This window comes from Anopheles coluzzii, chromosome 2 (assembly GCF_943734685.1).
Source record: "Anopheles coluzzii chromosome 2, AcolN3, whole genome shotgun sequence".
Classification (NCBI taxonomy): Eukaryota; Metazoa; Arthropoda; class Insecta; order Diptera; family Culicidae; genus Anopheles; species Anopheles coluzzii.
Window position 1 is genome coordinate 123,200,065 of NC_064670.1, and position 17,492 is coordinate 123,217,556.

General features: G+C 46.0%; 1 protein-coding gene across 4 annotated transcripts in view; it reads right to left on the reverse strand.

Moving 5' to 3' along the window:
* LOC120951899 (uncharacterized) overlaps nt 1–17,492 on the reverse strand; it is a 64,366-nt gene that overhangs the window by 34,921 nt on the left and 11,953 nt on the right. Inside the window, exon 1 of one of the 4 annotated variants that reach the window (XM_040370901.2) lies at nt 9,692–10,812. The exons of the other annotated variants lie outside the window; for them this stretch is intronic. The gene's annotated coding sequence lies outside the window, so the exon portion shown is untranslated. Of the gene's footprint in view, nt 1–9,691; nt 10,813–17,492 lie in introns of those variants that run through there. 4 annotated transcript variants of the gene reach the window in all.

Genomic DNA, 17,492 nt, shown 5'->3' on the forward strand with positions numbered 1-17,492 from the left:
AGCGCGTCAACGACATTTCCGACCGTGCACGGCAATAAATAAACATAAATTCGAGGCGATGTTTTTGATTGCGCGATGAAAGCAGCACGGTCACGCGCGCCCGGCCTAGGAGACTACGGATCTTTTGCGATCACGCTAAATGGTGTTATGGTGGGGCGTTTTGCATACTTAACAGATAATCCTTCCCTCATCGATTCCATCGTGTGTCAGGTTGTTGGCGATTTTTGTATTAATTTGAGTTTTACTAGGTAACCTTTTTCCCAAAACGCGTTACGCGTGCGACGTTCGGAGGTTCCCAGCGATCGTGTGACATCATTTCCTGTGATATAATTTGACAAGCAGGTTGACAATATGGTTTCTTAATTTTGGGTACGACTCTGATCGATTTAACCTACTTCAGAAATCATCTTCATATCAGACAAACTAATGACCTGAGCGCTTCTGCGCTTCCTTATCGCTCAACTTCCCTATTGTACGAGGCTCTAACCGGTATCTCCGGTGACCGGTTTGTGAAAGAAAGTGTACACGTTTTGTAGCAATAGTGTCACTTTCGTTAGCACAGATATCGAGGACATCGTAGCTTGGGAGGAGCCAGCAGCTAATTGTCTGCTCATCAATGAAATCAACAGGTTTATTACCGTTGACCTATTTACTTCCACAACAACGCTAAAAAGCAAATGCCAGCAAATTCTCATTATCCGTGCGGTACTACGGTACGAGCAGCGCGAATCATAGCAGCTTAGAATCGAGCACTCGAAACTCCCTCGAAATATGGCACTCAACTCATCAACAAAGTGTGAGGGTTGCAGTAGTTTGCTTCAAGTTCGCTGGCCTGGCCTAAATTAAGATGATCAAGCCGGATAAGAAGGCGCGCAGCAGCGCAACATTCCACCCCATATTGCTTTGAAATGGCATCTCCCGTTAGGTCGATTGCGGGAGCAGGAAGCACCGCATATTTCGGGAGCATCGCGCAAACAAAAATAAGCATACGATCGAACTGGAGAGTGGCGCGAACGCAGCATACGTTAAACATAAGCATTCGCTGTTAAATACTGCCGCAGAAATACTGCCGTGAAGGGAGAAAACTAAACACTCACACACACACACACATATGCCACTGAATTCCAAAACCCACTGAGCTGAGCATCATCGAACGGGCAGAAGGTGATGATGCTGATGATCGTAGACGGGAGAATGTGTACGCGACTGCATGCTGACACATGCAGCCAAGACATCCGCGGCGGCACTGGGCGGTGTGAGGGAAGGGGAATGTAGCGATCAATGTTCCGAACGGCATATCTTGTGTTTGTTTGCTAGTGCTTTTTGTGTGCTTGCCATTTCATCGCCTCCCTCCTTTCTTTTCTGTTAGAGTGTGGCCGAAGAACCGACACTGGAAAACCTGTTCAATCAGGCGGCGAGCCCCGCCAAGATCAGGAACGACAGCTTCTTCCTTAAGGTCCGGTTCCTGGCCTTTACCACCAAACAGGAAAGCAGAACCCGGTTCCAGCGCAAGCAAACGCAGCAAAAACACTGAAGCCCACTCTAAAAAGGACCGCAACAACGCTGAAGAATGTTGGCAGCAGGTAAGCCCACGAAAGAGAGGCGAGGAAAAAAGCGAAATCCCAATGCTTCCCTCTCTACTTAGTTTCCGCAGCAAACCGCATGGGGAAGATACTCGCGGCACAGGTCGAAAGTTCCATTCCCAGTGCGAGTCCCACGGCACGTTTTTGTGTGTCACGCACACCCGTGTGTGTGTGTGTGGATGGGGATACCGGACTCTCGTCTGAAATGGGGCAGAGTGTGTGTGTGTGTGTGTGTGTCGGTGCACGTCATGTTGGAGAAATTCCTCCCCGAAAGGCAGTCAGTCGTGTTTGTGCTGATGCCTTTACCTCTGCCTTAATGGAGATCCCGGAGATGTGCCTGCGGGAGTTGAGGAAACCAATATCCCGTGGGGGGTAAGAGAAGAGGGATGTCGGCAATCTTTGTTGCGAATTGCGGAGAAACTTACACACTCATTTCATTGATGTCCAGAGAGAACGCGTAAGCACAGCTTTTTGTTTCGCTTTTATTAAGATCTCGATCGTCTTCTTCTGCGTGTGTGGATTGAGGTATCGAGAGCAGTCCGATGGCAAGGGCCACCATCGGTTTGCAGGTCCGGTTGCTTCCGGCACCAAACCAGTCTCGATGCGATGCGCTTGGCTACTGTTGGGGGCCTACGGTGGAGATCAGGTGTCAATCATATGATCTAAAACCACGGCAGGAAGTGCAAGCGCACCGAGCTTAGAAACGGGTTGACCGTAATACGAATGATGGGGCGAAGTGGTACCACTCTCCCTCTTTTCGATTTCGAAGCAATAAAACTCCAACTCCAACAGGTCGTCGCCGGTCCGTTTTTACGGAGAAATTGTGTCACTCGGACCCAGCAGAGAACAACTGGGTGAGCAAGGGTAGAAGGCTCTGGGGATTTATATTTGATACGCATGAATTCGGTGACTTCAGGCACTGATTCAGTCGACCCGCCTTCTCCGCCAGTAGCCGAGACCCAACCATCTACCGTCGTGAAGTGAGTGATTTATTTGCATTGCGCTTTCTGTGCGGCCCGGCATCGGATGTCCCTGAGGCGATGGTCACTTTACGATCAATGGTTTTAGCTACTGAGTGACTGGAAACTCGGGGTGGAGGGGGTGGCGACGGACGCAACACTGCACAACGACACCTTTGAAAGATGATATCCACTCCGAAGGCAGCGCCAATGAACCGTTTGCTGGGTCGTGTCGTGTTCTTTCATGGCCTGTGGGGCCCGTGAGGGGACTTGGAAATACCGGGCACTCACACACACACACACGCAACAGCTAATCAGTATGCAAAAATCGAACACCCACAATAAGGCCAGAGAGCGTTTCGGACACAGAAAGATGGACATATTAATGGGATTGTCGCCATTCTTGAGCACGCGCGCAGGCAAGAAGACCTTCCAAAGTCGATGTTAATGATCGCTAGAGGGTAGACGACGAACCTACCCCCATTCAAATTCGGAGATCCACTTTAAATATCTTCAAAATATCTCTAAATGGAAGTAATGTTCACTGATCCGCTGGCAAACTTTGGAGGAGGATCTGAATTGCCGCACTTTGTAACGTAATTGCAGGTTGCACTATACCTCCCGTTGGACACTCACCGGTTGAACTTTGGGGTTCACCGTTTCACCAGACATTTTTTGGCAAACGATTACCGACGTTTACGATGCGGCGAATTACTCCTGTTCGATCGGCGACCGCTAAGTAGGAGCTATAGGAAAATTGGACAATTATTCCATTTTGCTATCTACTACGCATCCACACACAAAAAGAGAAGAGTGTGATCGCTACATGTGCGGGAGTGTAGATCACCTGATCGTGCACCTGTGGCTGGTCAGTGGCCTTTTCCAGCCAGTGAAATGGAAAGTGGATGAGGATTTTCCAAACGCCTCCTCCACCTGGAGCTACGACTACGACTACGTCTTTGACTGCTTCCTCTCTGCTCCTTCTTCTCCTCGTTCACCTCCTCGACATCTTCCGAGCTGCGGCCAGGGTTCATTAGAATTGATTGCCTTAATAATAGTATACGAAAATAATGCGCAGAATAGCCATGTGCCTGCGCACTTCACACACACACACACACGCGTTTGTGTTGAGATCTTCCAAAAAGTCAAAGATCTTCCCATTCATTCGCTCGTCGGAGTCATAATGGAGATGATGCACGTGGTGCGTGAAAGTTTGACGAACACCGTGTGCGACGGTCGGTCACTTGAACACGGTGGCGCCGGGGAAAAACTGACCGTTGTGGCTGGAGGTTGTTCCGCAAAACTGTCCAACTTTCTCCCGGAGAGTTCTCTGTCCTGTGAGTTTTCCGCCAGTGACCTTCCGTCGTGTCCAAAAACTGACGCTGCGCTGCATAGAGTGGAATCTGGAGGTTGAGATAATAAATAAAATTGACACTCGCGTTCCTCCTCGCACCTGCCAAGACACGGACGACCATCATTTGACTGTATCGCCGACGATATTTGATGAACCGTCGGCACGGCTAAAGTGCTTATTGTCCCTTAGGCCCTGGTTGCTGCAGTAGGTAAGATTGCAGAGCGGTTTTTGGGTGTTTTGGGGCAAATTTCTCTCCCGGGGACACACTTACGGAGAAAAGTACACATAGAGCCGTAGAAATGCGTTCAAAGCGTTTCGGATCCCCCCCTCAAAGCAGTGGTTGAGAGAAAACGGAGATCGGCAGGGCCGATTACGTGTGGACGAGAAAATTCACAGCCGTGTTCGTAATTGTGTGGAATGTCATAAATAGTGATTACAATTGTCAACGGTTGCAGCAGTGCGGGTTTAAAGGTGGACAGTGCCCCAGCTCGTTGCTGGTAAAACGGTTCACAATCGGAAGAATGTTACACCTCGAAATGCCACGAAAAGTTAGCTCTCAGTGAGCAACCGTTTGCTTAACCTCATAATTTACTTCACCAAACATGCTTTCAATTACCCGTTTTTCATAAGCTTTTGTGCCGAGAGCAACCTCACACCCATAGAGCAGCTCTTAAGCATGCCTTAGATAGGGGAATTTTTATTTGAAGAAAATCCTTCCCATGTGAGGTCTTATGGTTTGCTTCGCACATACATTTTCACAGCAAATCCGTCAATTAATTACCCGCATTCCAGCAGACGCAGACGGTAACAAAATGAAGCTATTTTGTGACATTACCGAAATTAGTAGCTACTTTACAGTACAGTATTCCAGCGGGGCAGAGCGACTATCAATTGTGGGATTATGATATAAATTGTGTAATTTCAAAAACGTTAGTTTGATCATATTTCTTGCAGTTAATCGAAAAGTATCCATGCCAAACACTGTGGTTGCACTGCACGCTTTCTTGCGCATGAAAAGTGACATCATTAGGGCAAGTAATCTCTGATAAAGCGGCTCCAAACCACTCGAGAGCAGCTCGCAATCGTTATCAGCATCGGAAATTGCTTCCCATTCAATGTCTCCGGAGCAATAAACAGAGCAAACAGAGTGTTTCTGTCCCTAATAACATGGCCGTTTTTGCGACAGCGGCCAGCCAAACAACTACCTCGGTTGTGCCGGTTGAGAAAGAAGCAAATGGAAGGAAATTGAATATATTTCTTCGAAAATATGCTTCACAACCGACCGACATGTGTAGGGGCTCAGTGAGCATAAAAGTCAAATTTGCTCTCCTGAACCCTCTGTTTTCGCTACAGCGCATTCATCAACCACGAACCAGCGTAGCATCACAACAAATTAATTTTAATGTGTGTTAAAACTGAGCAGCAAAACAAAATAGAAATGGGCTCCAATCATGACAAGCGGCGCAGAGTGGCAAACCCCGCGAGCATGAAAATTGGCAGCAGCTAAACTGCATCTTTGTTTCGTGCGGAAGATGCAACGGATATGCAGCTGCAATACAGCCCTGCCCTCCCTTACGATGGAGGAACAGAGTAAATGAGCAGGATTGTTATTAGCTGCGAGCGGCAAACAGCATCGCAGCACGCTCCGGGACATTGGATTGGGATTCCGGGGCCCCAGAAGCGAATTTGTTTGCGATGGTAAGTCACGCAACCGTTTTTTTATGAGCGCGTGGTTCGTGTGGATGGAAGATGCGGTAGATTGCGCTTTGTAGATCGCTGGCCAAGAACTGATGGGCTTAGCAAGAGAACAGTTCTTCTTGCGCTTTTTCTGATAAGCGATGCAGCTTCCATTCATTCAGTTGTTGCTGATGGGTGGTTGATGAGCATGTACGGGCATTCCTTCATCGCTGCGAGCGTTTAATAACCTTTACGTTTGCGTTGAGCGTTTGTGTGAGCAGTGAAGTGACAAACATTGCCCAACATGCATACTAAACGTTTTGCAATCGATGTCCATCTGCGTAGCTGTCTCGTCAGTAGCTGTCCCATCGTCTCTTGTTTACAAAGCATTCAAGTGGCGATCGCAGCATGATCAAGCGTGAAACATCAAGCCGTATGACAACTTCACACCACACAAACCCCGTCGTCTTCGAAAGGTCTTGTGTTGCAAAAGCGCATTTCGATTTTTATTTATTTTCCAATATTTATAGTGCCCACTGTGGGGTGAGAAACTGTTGACTTGGTGGCGTTGTTTGTTTGTGCTTGAACGGGATGCATTTTGTTGTTTAAAACACCAGAGTGATTAGCGAGTGAGAGAAATTGGTTTTGCGTAACACCGAAATAAAGTTCTACCTAACCCACTCATCGTCTTGTATCGCCAGCACATACTTTATGACGATGACGACGACTGCTCTCGCGCTAGTATTTATCGCTTGATTATGCCTTTTAATGGCGAAACAATGGGCCTGTGCTCTGCGTGATAGTGCGCCACAATCGTACCTTTACAAGGCATCTCTCATCCACGTGTCAACCAGCATCTGCAGCATCATCGTCAGCCTCCTCTTTGCATCGAAGCGGGGAAGACAGACTCCTAAATCTACCCTATTTCGATACCCCCGTCGATGTAACACGGGGGTGGGCGTGGTGGAAGCAGATGCAGTGCGCGTGCATTGTGCACATCCCCCCCGACATCAAGATGCAATGTAACCTTGCCTGCATTGAGATGCACCTGCTGGCAGGGAAGCGATCACTGTTGATCACGTGAGAATGGGTAACATAACTCTTGAAAATTAGTCTACACCGAGCAAGACACACTCACACACACACAGAGCTGATCAGACGAGAGGATCGTTCCAAATTGGAAGAAAATAACGCTACAACGGGACAAGACTCTCACGCAGACAGGGAAGGCAGCTCTGGTTGGAGAGCTCGACCTGTGAAAAGTTCACGTAACCTTCCAATAGCAATTATCGTTACTAGCAACACACCCGTCATTAAGCGGGTACCACCGTTGCGGAGGGCGTTGACAGGTGTGTGTGTGTCTGTATTGAGCTATTGCTGGGAAAATGAAGCCACTATCGAGACGACGGCTTCACCACCGTCTTACGCGAGGTCGTATTGAGGAGATACGGACTAAGAAACTTTCCGAAAAATGTCAAAGAGCTGCTCCAACAGTGGCTGGGATTGTTTTAAAACTTGAAAGAGTGACAACTCCCCTTTAAACTAGACAAAGAGGGCCACCGCGGGCAGATTATTAGACACAACTAAGCTGAAACTAAAGCAGTGGACTCGTTTTGATCACGCACGACCAGTGACTTCTAACACCACCCTACCTTGAGATCGCGCGAAAGGTGACTCCTTCAAGGACGTTTTATTCCGGGCGGGAAAGGTGGACTATTTTGTTTTGTATGTTGAACATGCAGCCAAACATGCTTTCGAGGCACGTCGCAGCATGACAACTTGCTCGCAGACAAGCGCCGAGCAAGTTCCAACCAAACTAACCTATTTCAGCAACAGACAAGCATTGCGCGTACGCGTCGTCCCCTCTCCCCCCTGCCGTGCTTGATGTGGGGTACTGAGAGAGCACGTGCCTTCAATTCTTAAGCATGTACCGTTGCATTCTTGCACCGGGGGAGATGCTTTCACCCCTGCCCTTGCTAGTGTCGGCTGGTATCGGTGCCAAACCTATCGCGCCGTAGAGCAGGACGCGCTTCTAAAGACGACTTCACACGTCGGTGTTAATTTACCGAACGGTGCTTTCTTTTGGACACTGCCAGCAGAAAGAGAGAGAGAGAGAGATACGAAGAATGATAAATAGGGATTAGTTGAACTTCACACATACAAAAAAGCCCTAATCCCGTTTACGCACGATGAATCATTGCTGTCCAAATTAAGGGCAAACCTTTGGAAAAAAGGTTATCTGGGTCAGCAAATAACTATCGAACGGGTGGTGCCGGTACACGCGCCATCACCCGTGACGTTGGGGCCGGCGGCGTGTTGGCCGGTGTTGCGGGATTTTATAATAACAAATAGCAATGTAATCATTTGATTTGGTAGCACCACCACCACCAGTCGGTCTGCCACTACCCGGGGCGATAAGGAGTCTTTATTTGTAAAAGGGGCTATCCTGTGTGGAGTGGTTGGTTCTAGGTACCCAAGCTGGTACGAAATAGAGGTGTACATATTGACACGCTGTTGAGTCATGCCCGACCGTGACGTAGAATTTAAAGCCCAGTTCCATTTAAAGCCCCAAGCCAGGTGTAATGTTATGTCACGCGGGGAGAGATTTTGTTATGCGTGTGGACGGAGCTGAATACTAAAATTATGATTTTGGAGGGCATTACTGAAAAGCATCACCGGCGGTTTGAAGAGTATACTAAAGGAGCGTAAAGTATGCAGTTTCTAAATCAATATGCTAATTAACTTATGTCAACATTCCACGTGATGAAGCCTTACAAAACGACATCAACAAGATTACACCAACAAAACGACCACAACAAACCCCTTTTTTCTACACAAACATCCGACACCGGAGGAAAACGGACCCAGTCACCTGCTCAATAAATCGTCCACACACACGTGGAAGGGTGGCAAGCCATTCCGCATTTTTTTTTGGGACGAAAATTTCACCGACACTTCGAGACTTTCACGGACCGTTGGGCCACGTGTGAAAACCGTCACGCCACCTGTCGCCGGTATTCAAACTATTCGAACCTACCAAACCATTCCACCACACACAAATTAGTATCGAACGGGGTCCACCCGGTAATATCCCTGTGTTATTGGATATCGGTACCGTTTTTTTTGTTGTTAGAGACAGGGAATTATGTTTTTGTAGGCTCATTTAGTGTCATCAACTCGCTGCTCGTATCGATGCTTTTACAATGGCACTCGCCATAGGGGCTGCTCTCGCGGGTTCGTGATTTATGAGCAAGTGGTGGGGTTGTTTGTGGTTTCTCCCTGTGGTTGTGAGAAATATGCATACACAACACACCAGCTTTGAGGATGCATTCCTATCCGTGTGTTTAGTGTTAGGCCATCCATTAGGTAGACGACGGGTGCCATCAGACATCCAAGACAAGAGTGCTTCAATTTATTGTTTTTTTTTTGTTTATCCACACCTTGGCTGTCCATTGCGTAACACACTACAGATAAGTTAAAGGATTTATTTAACAAAAAATGGCATTACATTGATTCTTATTATGCACAAAGAGTACAATATCGCTTTTTATAAATTCGATTCGATCCGTTCTGAGCAGAACGTATTCTTGTAACAACATTGTACAATGCCCGTCCTTGGGGAAGTATAGTAATTACAGCTGTTCGTACGATAACGACGCGTGCCACCGAAACACTGTATCAACCATTGTACCAAGCAGTGTATTTACACAAAAGATTAAATAAACATTTCATGTACAGACATGCTCAAAGAGCACGAACCCGATAACGCGCGACTAGGAAACCACCTTCTACGTATCTATCGCAAAGCTCCAGCGAAGAAGAGTTGGTTTGTTTGCGTTGGGATTCCGCCCCAGCGTTTAGGATTCAGCCGGTTCAGTCAGAACAACATAACCCCTCTTTCAACAAAGGGGAGCGCGGGTGACTTTCTATTAATACTGCTGGCTTCAAGGTTACTAGAGAAGTTTGATAGTTCGATCATGTCAAACGAAATGTATGTCGTAAATCATCGCCCAGAAGAGCGGGACTAGCGGTAGTTAACAGCACGAGAAGTTCGTAATACGCCCTTCCCTAGCAAGCCAAGTTTCGCTTTCCTTCGTCTGATTTTGGCCTATCCATACCTGGTTTTGTTGGATATTTGTAGCCCTGTTTTGGACAACGTCGTCGTCGAGTCGGCTGGAGCTGAGTTTGCGAGTGTCCGAGAGGGTGCTTCCAAATCCGGCGTTCAACTTCGATTGATTACAGCAGTGCGGTCGGTTGGCGATGCAATTCAGGCAAGGGTAATGGTGATCACGTACCGCTTAAGTGGCCACATTCGTGTTTCATACCATCACCGAATGGTACTTGCGGTAATCGATGCAAATTTTCCAACCCTACACCACTCCTTGCAAGTGCTGGTGATAACAAATTACACACAAGATGCTCACCCATACACATGCACACACACACACACACTTTCACGCTTACAAACAATAATTAGTTAATCAACTGATGAATTGTACCTTGCCGGGATAGTACAAGGATCACGCATATAGATCGCATTATGTATACACGCTCACACACACACTCACGCATACAGCTTCTCTTTACTAACACTTGCAATGCTTCTCGCTAGCCTTTTCTTCCCCTCTCTCGGGATCAATTCCGTACGGCTTCAGGTTTCTTCATCTGCCTCTCTGCCACTTTGCATACGGCGGTAGAACTGAATGTCGATCTTCATCATCACCGCAGCAACCGGATCGGGCATGATAATGACACGGTGTTGAATCCATCACCCAACAACAGAACAACACCATCTTTACGGACCTTTCGTCGTGCCATCGTGCGCCATCTTTTGCAGATGAATCCTCCCGATAGTTAGCGCACACACACATACACACACACACCAAACACACCAAACAACCCCACCAAAAGGTTGGCGCGGGTGATGCGCGGCCTAGGACGCCCCAATCAAGTTGCTGCTAAAGGTAGCGAGAACAACGATCAACGAACACGACGATCGAACACACTCTTCTGTGCGGCATCCAATGAGTCGTTTGCAGATTTCCACCAGCATGGGGTCAACATTCCACACAACAGCAAACATACACACGCACACACACACACACACTCACACACGTATTGCGAATAATAACAATAAGGATGGCGAATTAATAACGCCACAGAACACGCGTGCGGTATATGTCTCGCCGCTTCCTGACGGACCGATCTCAACGAAACAATACGGCGAACTAATCTGGCCCGTGCTCCAAACACGTTGCGGTACCGAGTCACGGTAGAAGAGCGGAGAGATTCCCGTGTGGAGATCGTCTCCAGTCTACAGTGGGGTGCATTTTTGTAGTAGCAGTTGCACATTCGATGCCAGTGGGTGGTTGGGCATTGGAAATTGTTTTCCTCACAGGTTCAACACAGATTAAACTTTTAAAACCCAATCGAAAAATCAAGCTATACGTAACATTTTAGATGGTAATATTTTATAAAAAATAAGGCTTTTTAATTATAAATTTCATAGTAAATTAAAGCAAAAACAGGTTCCAACGGGATGTTTTATCCAAAAATCCCTTGCTTTAACCACTTAATCCTGGAGTCTAAGAGTAAACCTATAAAAAAATCGACATAATCGCTCTCTCTTTACACTTGTACAGTTTTATCAAACGTGGAATGGCCTTTCGAATGCTGTCGGTCTCAAGGTACTGCCAAAAACATCATAGATACAGTACAGAAAAATATATTTCTCTAAAACAAGAGAGCCCTATACCTACGCCAACCACTGTCCGATTTCTCGTTTCGATACGGCGGGAGCAAACGGTGTGGTGCGCGTACGCATATTCAACCTGAGAGAAAAGAGCGCGCGAATGACAGCCGCGATAGAGCGTGGCCGCGACTCCTCTTCGTGACGACGGTCGCTAAAAATACCAACCATTAGCGGGGTAGTAACGGGGATTTTGCTATCGAGCGAAAGAGAGAGCGAGAGGGAGAAATGCACACACATGCAGAACACAACCCATACGCATACATTTACCCACACACGCACACACACACACCTTTCGCTCACTGTAGAGCCCCCGGTTGGAGACCATTTGGGACCTACTTTGATCTTGTTCCAGCAGCGGAGCAGTGAGTGAGAGTAAACAAACAAGCGTCAACGGACGGGCAAAATCCTTGCTAGCAGGCGGAGAATGAGGAAGAGTGCTTTGATTGTGATAAAAATGATCACAGTACGAATTTTTGCATGCGATTTGTGTGATCAAACGATTGATTTGCAGCTGGTACGTGATCATACTTCGAATTCCTCTTCAATTTGATCACTCAGGAATTGGCAACCAAACGATCTAACGTCATCGTTGATGACGAAGGCTAGAACAGTTCAAAGGGGTCACAACTCAAGCTGATCGATTACTGATGTCATAAGAACAGCTCACAATTCTATCCAGCAAGTAGTGTGTCATCGTGTTTTGCTAAAAGTCGTGCAGTTTTTCAGATCCATCTAACTTCTTAGGCACAAGACTCCGTTGCTGTATGGATGGGTCCTACTCTCAAGCAAAACAAATGTCAACACAAAGTTGAGCGAATTCATTAGCAACGTTCAGAGAGCTACTGCCGGTGATGCTGCCAGAAAAAAGAATCCAGTTAGGCGATTGCGAGACGTTCCTAAAAGCTTCCTGCGCTTAGATATTTTGCACACTCACACATCATCAGCTGGAAAGATATCGTGTAGAGATAATTCCTTAACAACACCTTCCTCAGATCAGTTTGCGGCGGTGGATGGCTTAAAAAGATTGGTAGGAGGTTGCTAAACCACTACTACCAAAACACACCCAAACACCCGTGCCGTGTGTCAATAAAGTCGATAGTTTTATGTTTTCGAACGCTGTATCTATTTACATCGCGATGCGCGAACAAAGAACGCAAAACAGTATCGTGAAGCGTGAAGCGTCGAAGGACCGGTGTCAACATTTGCGTAAAGATCATGGAGATTTTGATTTAAAACTAAATATGTTGCTTCTCAGGGGAGGGAAGATCTAGCCTGAACTTTTTAGATTCTTACAGGCCGATTACAGGCGACGGTGCTACAGATGCTCTGTGTCCCCAAAAGGATAGGTTTTGGAGTAGCTGCATCTGAATATTCGCTTTCGGCAGCACGTTCAGGTCAAGATTTGTGGAATCCTCATTCCTCATCCCCAACGAGAAGGATTGTTTTGGAGAAACTACGCTTTAACGAAATAAATAGACCCATAAAGAGAGTTTGGCCTACGTTTTGGCAGTTGCTCATTAGCAACACCACCTCAAGAGTTGGTTATGAAAGGGGCAAAAGATAAATGAGTACATGGATGTGTATGCTTGTGCCTTTTTACCGCCTTTTACTCTAAATCGTTAGAGAGCATTGGTACATTTCCGCTCAACAGAAAAAAGAGAGTTTACATGCTTGAGCAACAAACTGGCGAACGAAATGAGCCCAGCTAATGAATTGAATTGCTCCAAAAAGCTTATCCAAACACACCCAAACACATGGGACGGCTACCAGCATGGGTTTACGAGATTTACGAGCACTTGAAGATACTCCCGACCACGGGCCGAGCCTGGAATTGTTGGTGACCGTAGAAGAATGCCCAGTGCTTTGCAAGAGAGCCACCACCACTGTAAGCCATTGCGAATTAATCACAGATTTTCCATCCTCCAAACAGCGCAAGAATCGTGCATTTCACCTTTCCCCGTGTCATCGACGATAAATCACACTAATGCGCGCGTGCACCATCACACATCGAGCGGTTTTCCTCATTTGATTAAGCTTATGGCAAAGAGCAGCTAAATAAATTATTCACATCTTACGGGGAGGAGAGCCACCTCCGGATGGGCACCAAACTCCCCTACAGCAACGACGACGACAAACTTGCCATTTTGGGGCGTTCGGGGGCTTCGTCGTCGCGAGATGAGAAACAACAAACCAAAACACTGCTGCCACCGAAGATACCGGAAGGAAAAGTGTCGTTGTTGCGCTTCGTTTGTAGCGGCGAGCAGGAAAAGAAATGTCCACACCACTTTGTGAATCAATCGATTGGATTGGTTGGGCGGAAGAAGGCGAGAGACCGACGGACGGACGAGCGACCACCATCCGAATAGAAAACTGATTGAGCGACCCACCAACATTAAACGGTACAGGAGAGATCTTGGTGGGGCCTGGTGTGCTGCCACCGTGTGTGTGTTGGATATGAATAAATTAACGGTTATCAAAATCACTCTTTCTTTATCTTAACGTATGATTAGGAAGCCCAAATAAGCTTATGAGCCTATAACAGAGATGACTCTATTGGATGAATCATCAGTCAACGATTAACCTACTAAGTATGCCTTCTTGCGTAAAAAAGGCTATGATGCTCTTTTGAGACCTCAATTAACTGCCCTTAGAAGAGTGTGTGTTTTGCTTCCTGAACCCTTCTCTTTTTCAATTGAATTAAATATCTTGTAAGATGTAACTCCACACGCCGTCTCCATCTTCTCACCTTCTTCCATAACGCACACGCAGCCTTCGAAAGATACATTACACATCGCGATAATTCCAAGACACTGTCGATCTATTATCGATCACACCACACTGGCACTGCTTGCGCGTAGGAGTTGTTGCTGAGTCGTTTTTCATTACCAAGCTTTTCGGTCATATTCAGCCGTCGCATTCCATCGCTACCACCAAAGATAACCGATTGCATCATGTGCACGATCATCCCGAAAGGCTCTCGTCTGCTGCAAAACTAATCAACGAGGCTTCGAGCTCCGCACAGGGTAGGGGAAGGGTGAAGATGCACACCTTTTCGAGGTTTTGAATCGCGTCTCACGAAGCTTGTAATCTAGTCGATTACGATCAGCCTCCAATAGAGGGTGGGGGATGGGATTTAAATATCTTTTTTCCTTATATACCTTCAACGCATAATCGACGGTGAGGCAGATGCGACGAGCGCGCATGTGTGTGTGTGAGTATATATTTGCATAATTTATGCTCGTCGGCTAGAGTATATTTGAGCCCCTAAAAACTCGGAAACAAACAGTCCCGGGACCGAATGTCAACGCATCCCTGTGGGCATTGAAGTGTTTAGCCAGTAGAGAAATGTCAACGGCAATCGAAAGACTTCAAAGCTCGTTCCCGAGTACTGCAAGCGACGAACCCTTTTGCCATCTTTCCTTCCGATTCCGAAATATAATACCAATAAAACCAATGTGTTGATAGTGGTGCGATCGTTGCAATACGATTCTGATACATCAAGATATTCCTGAGACATTTCACCTTTCACAAAACATAAAACGATTTAAAGAAAATGTCTTCCTAACTCGAATATGCAATCGGCGAGTCGGTGGGAACTGAACGAACGAATAATCATCTCTAATTCGATTAGAAAATTGACGTAAAATGATTTTTATGATTTCCTCCCCGTTTGCAGTGCCGGGAAGATGTTGTTGCACGTGATCGATGCTGCTAACGTGGGTAATAATGGCCACCGTTGCGCGCAGCTTGGTACAGCTACATGCGGTTACCAGAGCTGTTTGATAGCTCAATTAGCTATAAATAAGGCGGAAAGAGTGACGGTCGTTTCGAGACCTCCCCATCGTCGATGTTTGGAGCAGCAGTGGGACACTACATGTGTTGGATAATAATGCTTAGTAATAATATTGAAAATTTTATGAGCTAATGGCGTGATATGTAAATCATATTTTCGGGAGTATGGAAACAAAACAAATGCTCGGGAAAGTGAAAATAGTATTGACTGGGTTCAACCGCAACATTGGAACTCATCCAAGGATTGAAAGGAAAAGTGTAGCTCAGTTTAGGTCCATCGCTTTTATTGCTCGAGTTAGGGTTGTATATTTTTGTAAAGCTAGCGATGTATGTGTGTGCTCAACAATATAGATGAAATCCATAAAATGTTGACTTATGATTTACAAATATGAAAATTATATTACAAATATGAAAAAAGAGATTACACGATTAATTCAAGTAAATTGAATTGGTATCTAACCCTGCTTCACCTTTACCAAACACATCTAAAATGGTGTGGTGAATAGTAGCGAGGTGGGTTTGTGTCTACACTTCCAGTCGACTTAGTCGACATTCATTCGCAAGTTGGTCGATATTGGACTAAACGCAGCGGGCAGTTTCTCGGCTGTCTTTTGGTTTTGGTTTTTTATCTTAAACGGTTTCTGAAATGTTTTCAAATAAGAACGAAATTTGAGCTGTTACAAAAATTAGGAAAAGATTTAAAACTTGTATGTATTTCAATATTAGTCTAATATTAAAACTACAGACCAGAGTTTTAGACAGACCAGTAACGTTAATCAATCCAATCTCATTTTAAGCTTAAAGTTAAGAAGTTCATCAAACAGGTTGTTACAACAATGAGGTAAACGGTACTTTTTATATAAATCTATAGCTAATTTCTTAATATGCTTGTTTCCTGTCACCACTTAGCTGCTGTGCTTTCTCACGAATGCAAACGGATTGATCGAAACCGATCAAGCGACCTTGGGGTCGTTTAAATCTGTTGTACGCAATTTGTTCGCCTCGTTGTTTGGTCTCCAAAAAAACCCCCCTCGATTGATGGTTTGCTGACGGTGCGAAAAACAACACCCGATGGTGTCCATTTCCCGTCTCGCTGATCGGAAGCATTTCGAAACCCTCCCCGGGGCACCCTTTTTGCGATGATAAATGTACGCAACAAAGAAAGCATTTGAACCGGCCAACAAACCCAAGATCAAGTTTTATGTCCATTCAAGCCGCACCAAACTTCACAAAAGTAAGAGCGAAAACGGTGTCCGAACTCGATCGCTCGGCTGTGTGTGTGTGTGTGTGTGCATTAGTCATTACTTTGCATCTGACAAATCGTTTGCCATCGCATTTGGCGAGCGTTTCGGGGCGGTGAATTTCAAGCGACGAACCCCTAGCTCAACTGGTGAAAGGCTCCTCCAATGACAATCGACCGCCACAGCAACCAAACGGGAGAGTAAAAACGGAAAAAAATTACGATCTGGGAGCTCTAATCAACGGAACATGTTTGGCAAAGCTACCGTGACGCACCCTTTAACTGCAACAGTTTGGACAAACCGCAAACCGTTGCTACGGAAAGCTGTGAAAAAGAGGATCACTTTTGACGTTCACGATCTTTGGACAGCAAAGGAAGATAGATTAGATTGCAGAAGAGAAAATAGGCACCGGGAAAGCGTGATCGTACCCAAAGTGCAGTAAGTGAGATGACATGTTACACAACAACAACCCTAAAAACGCACGACAAATGTGAGCTAATTTCCCTTTCCGTCGGAAGTTTATCACGGCGGCAGTGTATACAAACTTTCGGTTAAAACAAAACATGTTATCGTCCCAAAAACCAAACTTCTCCTCGCTGTGTCCACACTCAGTGCAATCATGTATGCCACACGTTCGCACTGCAAAATAACGTGACGGTAATGAAATTATTTGCATGCGTGTTGTGGAAAAAAGGCGGGAAAAAGGGTGCAGGCGAAAGTAAAGCGAGGAACCGAGAAAGACACAAACATTTCTGCACGGTATGAAAACGTTTCACTTTTGCTTCGAAATTGTCGGCGCAAATTAATGAATAAACAGAAGGTGCAGTCTTCGATCGTGCACGATCTATGGGCCAGATAAACAATAAGCCATTTACGCGCAGCAAATGACAAAATCGAATTCAAACCGTATTTTATTGGCTTAGCGATTGGACTGACTAATTGAATGGCTGGTCGTGTAGCCAGACGAATGTGGCACACAATCAAGGAGAAACTGTTGTTAAAACCCAATTTTTTTGCTAACTTTTCGCCAACAAACAGGGAACTCAACGCCACTCAAGTAAATGAAAACGAAACATTAACCAAGAGGAAAAAACAAATGCCAGTTTCGTGACCTTCTGGCTTGTTTGTGTGGGA